This window comes from Pagrus pagrus, assembly GCF_965226575.1.
Source record: "Pagrus pagrus genome assembly, chromosome: 17".
NCBI lineage: Eukaryota > Metazoa > Chordata > Actinopteri > Spariformes > Sparidae > Pagrus > Pagrus pagrus.
The window spans coordinates 28509286-28518214 of record NC_140201.1 but is presented as its reverse complement, the minus strand read 5'-3'; positions in this window follow the sequence as shown (position 1 = coordinate 28518214).

The following is an 8929-nucleotide window of genomic DNA, read 5'->3' as shown; positions in this document are numbered from 1 at the left end:
GTGGGGTAATTTGTTTGACTGTACCTTTGTGAGGGAATGTAAGGATATACACTACTACAGCATAACGTCATGTAACATGATAAAGACCTTAAAGGTGCAACATGTAAGAATTGGCCACCTGTCAATTTCATACTCAAAACAGACAGGGGGCTCGGGGACCAAGGGAGTCTAAGTGTTTACACCTCTAGCACAAGAGCTGTGGACTGGGCTGAATCTAGCTGGTTAGCATGCTAACTTTAATAGATATTTCTGCAACACAATACATAGACATCATAATGCCAAATCTGCTATTTCTTCACATTCTGTCGATAGTATTAGTACATTTTTGAATGTTTTCAACTCAAATTCTTCCATACTGCCCCTTTAAATCTACTATTTTTTATTAACAACGGATCACATGTGATAGGAGTAACTCATGGTGACAAACCCTCAGAAAATTATCATTAACTCGACAGTTACCTTCAGCCTTGTTTTTTTACACTGCCTGCCGAGCACCAAACACAAAGTGAACATAGTGGAGTATTAAGCGGCTAAAGAGCTGAAGATTTTTTCTCTAAAAGGAGAGTAACAGACTTGAATTCATCAAATTGAAACAAACATGGCTCTAAATGAATGCTAACGTTGCTTGGTGTTGCTTTGTGTCAGCTTGATGTGTAAAATGCGAATATTTAACTGGCCATATACTTGTTTAGGAAGGTCCTGCTTTATTACCTTGAGGACCTGTCCTGAAAAATGCAGTAAAAAGTATCAAAATGTAATCATAAGGTGATTCTGATCATGCTTACATGGTGCATAAACGGGGCTCAAAGTGGACGCTCATGTCCTGAGGCTTTCAGAAGTTGATCATGGTTTGAATCTAAGATGCAAGATTTGCCTTGTGGATGATTAATGGGGTGATGTTGCACAAAATACTGACTGGCTAAAGCTACTACTAGGAATTGCTCCATGTAGACCAGGGCTTCAATTACTTTTAAATGGTTCACTGGGTTCCATTTGGGACAAACTGATACAGAGCAGTAGGTCACAGACAGTGATTTTGATTTGTTATTTAGTTAAAAGGTGAAATATTAAGAATTGACCAACTGTTGAATTCATTCTCCCAAAAAATAGGGGCAGCATATCACCAGAGTAACAGCTAACTGACGCTAACTAATTAACTAATTCTGTTTATAAATCCAGTCAGTAGATATCTCTGCAACACAAATACATAGACCTCTTTGGCATAACATCAAAATAGTTCAGAAACATTATGTCATCACATTCTGTTGATGATTTTTTTACGTTTTAAACTAAAATTCTTACCAGAGCTTTTGGATTAAAGCTCTGGTCTACGATCTGAGAAAGGTTTGAAAAAAGCATCCCCCCACACACACACCCCTCCCCTCTGTGCTCCTTAACCCCTCCCCTCCGAGCTTGTATCGCTCTCCCCTCGGAGTCCCGCGACACACCCCCTCCGGCTACAAGCTTTTTTTTTTTTTCTCATCAACAACTTTATACCTCCCGCAACAAGCTTTTTTTTTTTTTTTTTCTCTTCAACGAACTTTATACGTCCCGCAACAAGCACCAAGAGCAACGAGCCGGCAGAAACCAAATACAGCCCAGCTTTGAATGCGGAGTAACGATGTCGGATTCACAGATAAAGTTATTACAATGCACGTTGAAACTAACGTAAATCTTGTAAGTCATTACAATGTCCACAGCTAAGCTCCACAGCCAAGCTAGCGTAACGTCATTAGCATGCTACAGATACGTTACGCTACAGCTACGTTATAAGTTACAACAGCTAAGTTAGCCACTTCTAGAAGTTACTGAGGGCCAAGAGACTAACAGATGCTGCCGTCAGCTTTCATCACAACGATCGCTTCCACATTGTGGCTGAAAAACAAACCTGTGTGTGTCCCAGCTGCTGTTCGGTGCTACTCAGACTTGTTGTTAGCTTACAATGCTAGCATAGAGGCTAACGTCTCCGTCAAACAAGTAAACAAGTGTTGACAACACTGCGGAGACAGACACCGTCTAATAACACAGAAACAAACTAACGGCAGCTTTCACAGTCATAAGCCAGCATCAGCATGATGCTATCTGTGTCACAACATCCACAATAGAGACGAAGGTTACCTGCTCAACAGAAACGCCGCTGTATCAGCACCGGGTCCATATCTTCACGGACCTTTCGCCGCCGTTCAAACGATGACCCGATGTTTATTCGGTTTGAGCCCTCTTTGTTTCACATCTCCGCTTTGTGTCTTTTCAGTGACAGACTTTCTTTCTTTGACTCTTTGTGGGTGGGGCGAGCAGAGGCAGCTGAACTGCTCAGGGCAAAACAAACCTCTCGTCCGCTTGTAGTTTCAAATGCGGAAGTGGGTCGGGACCAGACGTGAGCAGGAGCAGGAGAGTGAGCGAGGATTGGATCGGAAAATTGATCCAATAGGAGCCATCTGGGCCGGATGGTTCCTATTGGTCCATTTCTTTTCAGTTTTACAGACACTAGAGAGAATGGATTTTTTTGGTTCCTTTTACTCTCCACATTGTGTGGGTGGTACTATTGGGTCATAACCACCATCTAAATGATGTTAATAATAATAACAAATCTTTCAAATCGTAGACCATAGCTTTAAGTATAACTTTGAGGTACTTTACTGATTTTTTTCGATGTTCTGCTACTTTATACTTCCTCTGCACTACATTCATTTGATACATTTAGTTAATGGATACTGGATACCGATTCAGATTATTCAGTGTTTACAGGCTATTAATTATGATGTGTTATGTGTTACCGATCAGATTGTGTTGCTGGTGGGACATTCTGTGACAGGATGCTACATCAAAGAAAAGTAGCACATTTTTAAATTTGTTTATTTTATTGGCAATTTGACAGAAAAATCACTGATCCTGATGATCGGAAATAATGCAGAATATCGGCCCAATTATCGGCCAAAGCCAATAATCACCAGCTCTTTGGTCTTCCCTGCTTTGATCTGGAGGTGGTTGTCAGAGAACTTCTGCAGGTGGCAGTTGGCAGTGATGTACATGAAGCCTGAAGTGCGAGAAGAGCAGCCAAGACAGGGCCCCTGTGCTGCAGATGACCGTGTCAGACTCACAGTCCCATGCCCTCGTGTACTGTGGATGGTTGGCGAGGTAATCCAGAATCCAGGATGATAGGTGGTCCACCCCTGAGTGCTCCAGCTTGTTCCTCAGGAGCACAGGCTATTTGGTTCCCTGATGCTGGCAGGCAAACTGAAGCAGGTCCACTGATGGGCTGGGGTGCCAAGATGGGTAAGGACCATCAGGTGCAATGAAGACCCTGATGAGTTTAGGTGAAGAGTGAAAAAAGGCTCAGGCCCCTGCATTAGAGCTCCAAGAGTATGAAGCACCAAATCTGACAAAAGCTGGGTGAGAACTGTGACCGAGAGGCTGAACGTGTGCGAGAGAGAACAAGTTTCTGCCATTGACTGTATAACATAGTGGTCAGAGCCTCTATGACGTCACCCACAGGTTTCTCATGAGACAGAATGAAGCTTGAGGTGGGTGGTACTGGCCATTGCCATCTTGGCAGCACCTGACTCCACCTAACTCCTAGCTAATCAAAAATGGGCAAAGAGGTTGAGCGTGGGTGGAACGGAAGCAAGCCTAGTATAATACTCATTTCTCTCTGTTATCCTGCAGTGTCTTTTCTTTTCCCATCTCCTCTCTGTACGTTCATGAGGTAAAGTAATGTTAATGTTTAATTTCTCCTCCATTCAGCAGTCAAATAAGAGTTATCCTACATTACAGTGGATTTCAGCACCTCTTATGGCAGCGAGAGTGAAGATAAATCCAGTTTTTAATCCCAAAAGAAAAAAACTGGCATTCACGAGAGAACACCAGAATTGACATTTTGTTAGGATATGCTAGTGCTATTCCCCTCTGAGTCCGAGCTCGTCTGTTGTCAACATCCGGGGTCTGTAGGTTGAGCTACTACCTCTGACCTGGAAGATGTCGTCTCTGAGCTGCGCGCGCACCCACGACAGCCCGGCTTGTTTACCTGTAGCTGCTACTGCTAGTTTGACCCCGGATGTTGATAACAGACAAGCCCGGACTCAGAGGGGAATAGCACTAGCGTATCGTAACAAAATATTAGTGAAATGAACTAGTTTCGTGGCAGATAATGCGTTATATAGAGGCTGTGTGTCGCTGCCCCGTTACTTGCATTATATGGATATACCGGCGCTACACTGGATCTAATTTCGTCCGAACAACGCCAAATGACACCAAAGTTATCTGGGTGAGTAAATGACCATATCTTTTGCTAGAAAAAAGGTCCAGGTTGTAAAAAACGGTAGTTATCCTTTAATGTTACATTAGAAAACTGTTTTTTTAAAGTACATCCAAAAAAGAGTGTAAAAGAGTGTAATAGAGTGTAATTCACACAGAAAGCCGGTACCGCTGCTCCAAAAGAGGCGTGACGGTACACGTGTGTGTTTTTTTCAAAGTGTTTCCCCTGGTGTCCTCCTGTTAATCTAAACATGTACCTGCTGACTGTTTATAATCATATGGATGCTGTTATAATGTGTTGTGATTGGGATCCTGACCCACCAAACATCCTGGAAAATTACAAAGTTATGTTTTTCTCTTAATTACATAATCGCCATCAGTAAACGGGACGCTGTCCGACTCTATCACTCGCAGGGAGGGAGGCTGTTTATGGGGGAAAGTTCACTTAAGTCTCGGTCGGGAGGGCTGACCATCAGGGTGATTTTTTTCACCGCGACAAACAGTTGGCGAGTTAAAGTTTTTTGCCGGGGACATACGCTGTTTTTCGGGCAGAAATGTGACGAGGAGTCGGTCGGACAGACATAGGCTACTCCACGAATAACTGCGGTATTTTTTTCCTCATATAAGTTGCCAAAGACACGACCAGTTACTACGTTACTGTTGTTTGGTCCTGTAACGTTGCTTTGTGGGACATTTATCTATATTTTATTGAGTGAAGGATCTGTACAGTTATCAGACAGTGAACATCATCAGACCGACACGCCCCCGCTCCGCGCCGCCGGCTTATCCGTTCACACTGGTTCGGTTCGCCAATTTCACGAGTAACGAGGCTATTTTTAAAATGTAAGGAGTAGAAAGTACAGATAATTGTGTGAAAATGTAAGGAGTAGAAGTAAAAAGTCGGCTGAAAAATTATTACTCCAGTAAAGTATAGATAACCAAAATTTCTACTTAAGTAAGGTAACGAAGTATTTGTACTTCGTTACTTGACACCTCTGCACTAAACACATGTGACAGGCGTGAAAGAGTCTGGAGACGCTGTGGTGAACATTATGATCCAGCATGACCGGTTTGGTGGTGGGTCAGTGATGGTCTGAGGAGGCATATCCTTGAAGGGTCGCACAGACCTCCATGTCATAGCCAACGGTACCCTGACTGCTGTTAGGTACCGGGATGAAATCCTTAGAGCAACTGTCAGACCTTACACTGCTGCAGTGGGCCCTGGGTTCCTCCTGGTGCAGGACAATGCCCAGCCTCATGTGGCCAGAGAGTGTAGACAGTTCCAGGATGACGAAGGCATTGATGCCATTAACTGACCCTCTATTTCCACATGGCTAGTTTTTTCATTTCCTTTTTTTCACATGATCTGAAGAACAATAAAGAAAGAAAAATCCATGCACCATTGTCTCAATCAATTTCCCATTCTGAAAAGTGGTCTGTCCAAGCATTTTCTGAAATACAATTTCTGCAAAAAGATTCATTCTTAAATGTCATTTATCTTGATAAGGAATCCCATAGCTAGAGTTAATGAATCCATTGCCCTTCAACATTATTAACAATAGTTATACAGCTCAGCTACCATGTACAACCATGTACACACTGTTAATAGTCTGTATCACAACCACTAATCTGTCAGCAGCAGCCAAATGTGGCTAAATGGATAATCAAAGCTGTACAGCACTTGGGCTTACAGCACATATTAATGACTCTACCAGAGGAATACTGTAATAGAGTGGTGTAGTCTGTAATCCTAAAACCCAGAAATCAGTTAGCATTTTTGCACAGCCGGTTCCCTCGTCTCAAAGTCTATGGGTTTTTTGAATTGGTTTTCAGTGAAATGTGTGAAATAAGGTGTGTGGTTACCACAGGCTAAAGATATTTACAAGTTTTGTTCGACAACATATAATACATCATTAAATATCCCAAAATGTAATTATACAGCGCTTACGTGTGTTAAAAACAGAGTGGGATTATATTCAGTAAGATTCCAAAATCCAATTTCCAATAGGCTTTTTGTCGAGGGAACCAGGGCGATGCTAACATCCGGGTTAGCCTAGTTTCCCAGTATGCTTTGTGACAATGTGTTTGAAGCAAAAATGTGTTCTTAATCAGCACAAATTGTACCTGTTACACAGTTACTGGTCTAGCTGTTTTTTTACACACACTGTACAAATATTTCTGATACAATTACTCTTGTGGTAAAAGACATTTCTCGCACCGTGAGTGAAGTCACATACACGGTTAGTCCATCTTCAACCTCTCTCATGCACTAGGAAAAGTGATTTTTCTTGCAAAGTACTTTATTTTCTAAAGAGCACATTAAATTTCTTTCGATTTCTGTCTGGTTTGGCGCCTCATACAGGAGCACATCATTAAGATGAGGAAGGGAGAGACAAACATTGCTGGTTTATGGGATATGTTAAGTGTATTTTATTGATTAAGTGATATGTATTTGTGTTGGTATACATTCTTGGTATTTTATTTTTGTATGGTGTTGGTTTTATGAAAGTATTTATTATTCCATTATATTTATATGGTTGTGGTCTCACCTGAGTGTGGTTTGCTCCACCAAATGACCTGCAGCAGGGAGGATATATAGTTAGTTAGTTGCTTTCACTGTAAATTTATTGTCGGTGTGTCTCCTGGATTACCACAATTGTCCTTTGCATTTTACCTCTGCATCATGATTCTCTGTGAGAAAAAAGAGCCACCGCTGGACCATCCGACTCTTTGAAATGTAACTTCTTTGGCTGAAAAATGTATGCTCTGCCTCTGTAGGCTACTCACTGTATTAGTTCTACTGAAAAAGTCATGCCAACATAGTCAACCTGGCATTAATGCATTTGTTTCATTTCATGTAGGATTGAAAAATAAACAGTCTTTGGTGCATAGCCTAAAGCACACAGTGCAAGTGCTTTTAGGGCGTTGTATTTAGACATTAGTCATGGGTGTGTTTTGGGTGTAACATAAATGAAACAAATCCGAGTGTCATCTCCCATTCCCTTTAAGAGCCAGGTGCCCCAGAACCTGGTGCGCTGCTGTTTAACAGCAGCACCGTCTTCACTGAGTGACAGGACTGTGATCCGTGGCTGCTGGACCCTCTGCCCACACTGTCTCACAATATTCTGACATTAACAACTCTGTTTGACTAAATTTGAGAAAATACAGATATTTCACTGAGGAGGAGGAGGAGCGCTGCTGGGCGTCCCTCTGTGTGTAATAGTGATGCGTAGATCTCAGTCCATGGATCAGGCAGGATGGGTCATTAAAATTGTCATCCTGATCAATAGCAGGTGGGATGCAGGTGGGTGAAATACATCTTCAATGAGGAAAATATTAATGACATTACCTGCAGCGATCCTCAAGCAGCAGAAACGATATGTGTATCCGTACATTACATTAAAATATCAGGAAACGGACTGCTTTTTACTTAAGACCAGCTTTTCGTTGGTCTATGGCGCTGTCGCTTTCTACTTCCTCAAGATAGCAATCTGTGTTCCTGGCCACACCTCACTTTAAGACCAACATGGTCAGGGCTGCACAGGTGGATGGAGGCACATTTGCTATTTACACAACATGGGTGCTGGATGGGAAAATGACAACTGTGTTGGTCTGAAACTAGCAGTGACAATTGTGCTGTGTGCTGCTTTGCGCCAGGGATAAGATCGGGCCCATAATATGTAACATATCTGCATTAAAATATCTTGCAACAAATAGACCTTTGTTGAGTTGTCTATTAAATCAATAGTTTCCAAGAATGTTTGAACACAGAGAAATCTGTGATTTTATTCAAGCGAAGGGTGTGTCTCATTTGGTGACCTGTAGCTATAGAGAGGTGAGGTCCCTCCCCTTTCGGTTTCCCATTGTGCCCTGAGTCAAAGATAAATATTGTCAACTGAAAAGATATTTTGGCAAGAAAGTCAAGAAAGTTGCAGTTTGTTGTAATTTAGTATAATAGTTTAAAAGTTAGTTGCAAGCAAAGACATGGAAATGGCTCAAAAAGGTTTTGGTTATAGGTTTCAGTGAGTGTTAAATGAGACGTCACCTACGCAACTGTTAAATGTTTAGTCTTTCTAATCACGTTTCACTGTCTTATATTTTAACAGTAGCCTAGTGAAAACTGCATCTTTCTCGAGTTGAAAAAATATCTTAAATTGACGAACATCATACGTGTAATTAATGGCAGAGATAAAAAAAAATTACTCATCTGTGCAATTACCCATTGTACATATTTTTTTCTGAAAGAAGGTGAAAGAATATGGTGGTCCACCAGAAGAGGAGGGACTTTTCCTCTATAATTTCGACGGGTGAGTCAAAGAGTGAGGAGGGAAGTTACGGAATGTGACTTAACATAATCTGAATACGACTTTAAAACACTACTTCGTCCGTGAACTTTTCTGCCTTCAATCGTGGAAGGCGACACAGACATGCGAGTTAAAGTTTTATGCTCTGAATCATGTTACATAATCACAGCCATTCAACTGCGGAGCCACCTGGCTTTGCTGCCGGGGACAGACGCCGTTTTTCGGGCAGAAATTGACGAAGAGTCGGTAGGACAGACAGGATGACAGAGGCTTTTCTCGCATCAATTTCGTATTTTTTTCCTCAAATAAGATGAAGACAAGACCTGCTATAACATAACTGTTGTTTGGTCCTGTAACATTGCTTCGTGGGT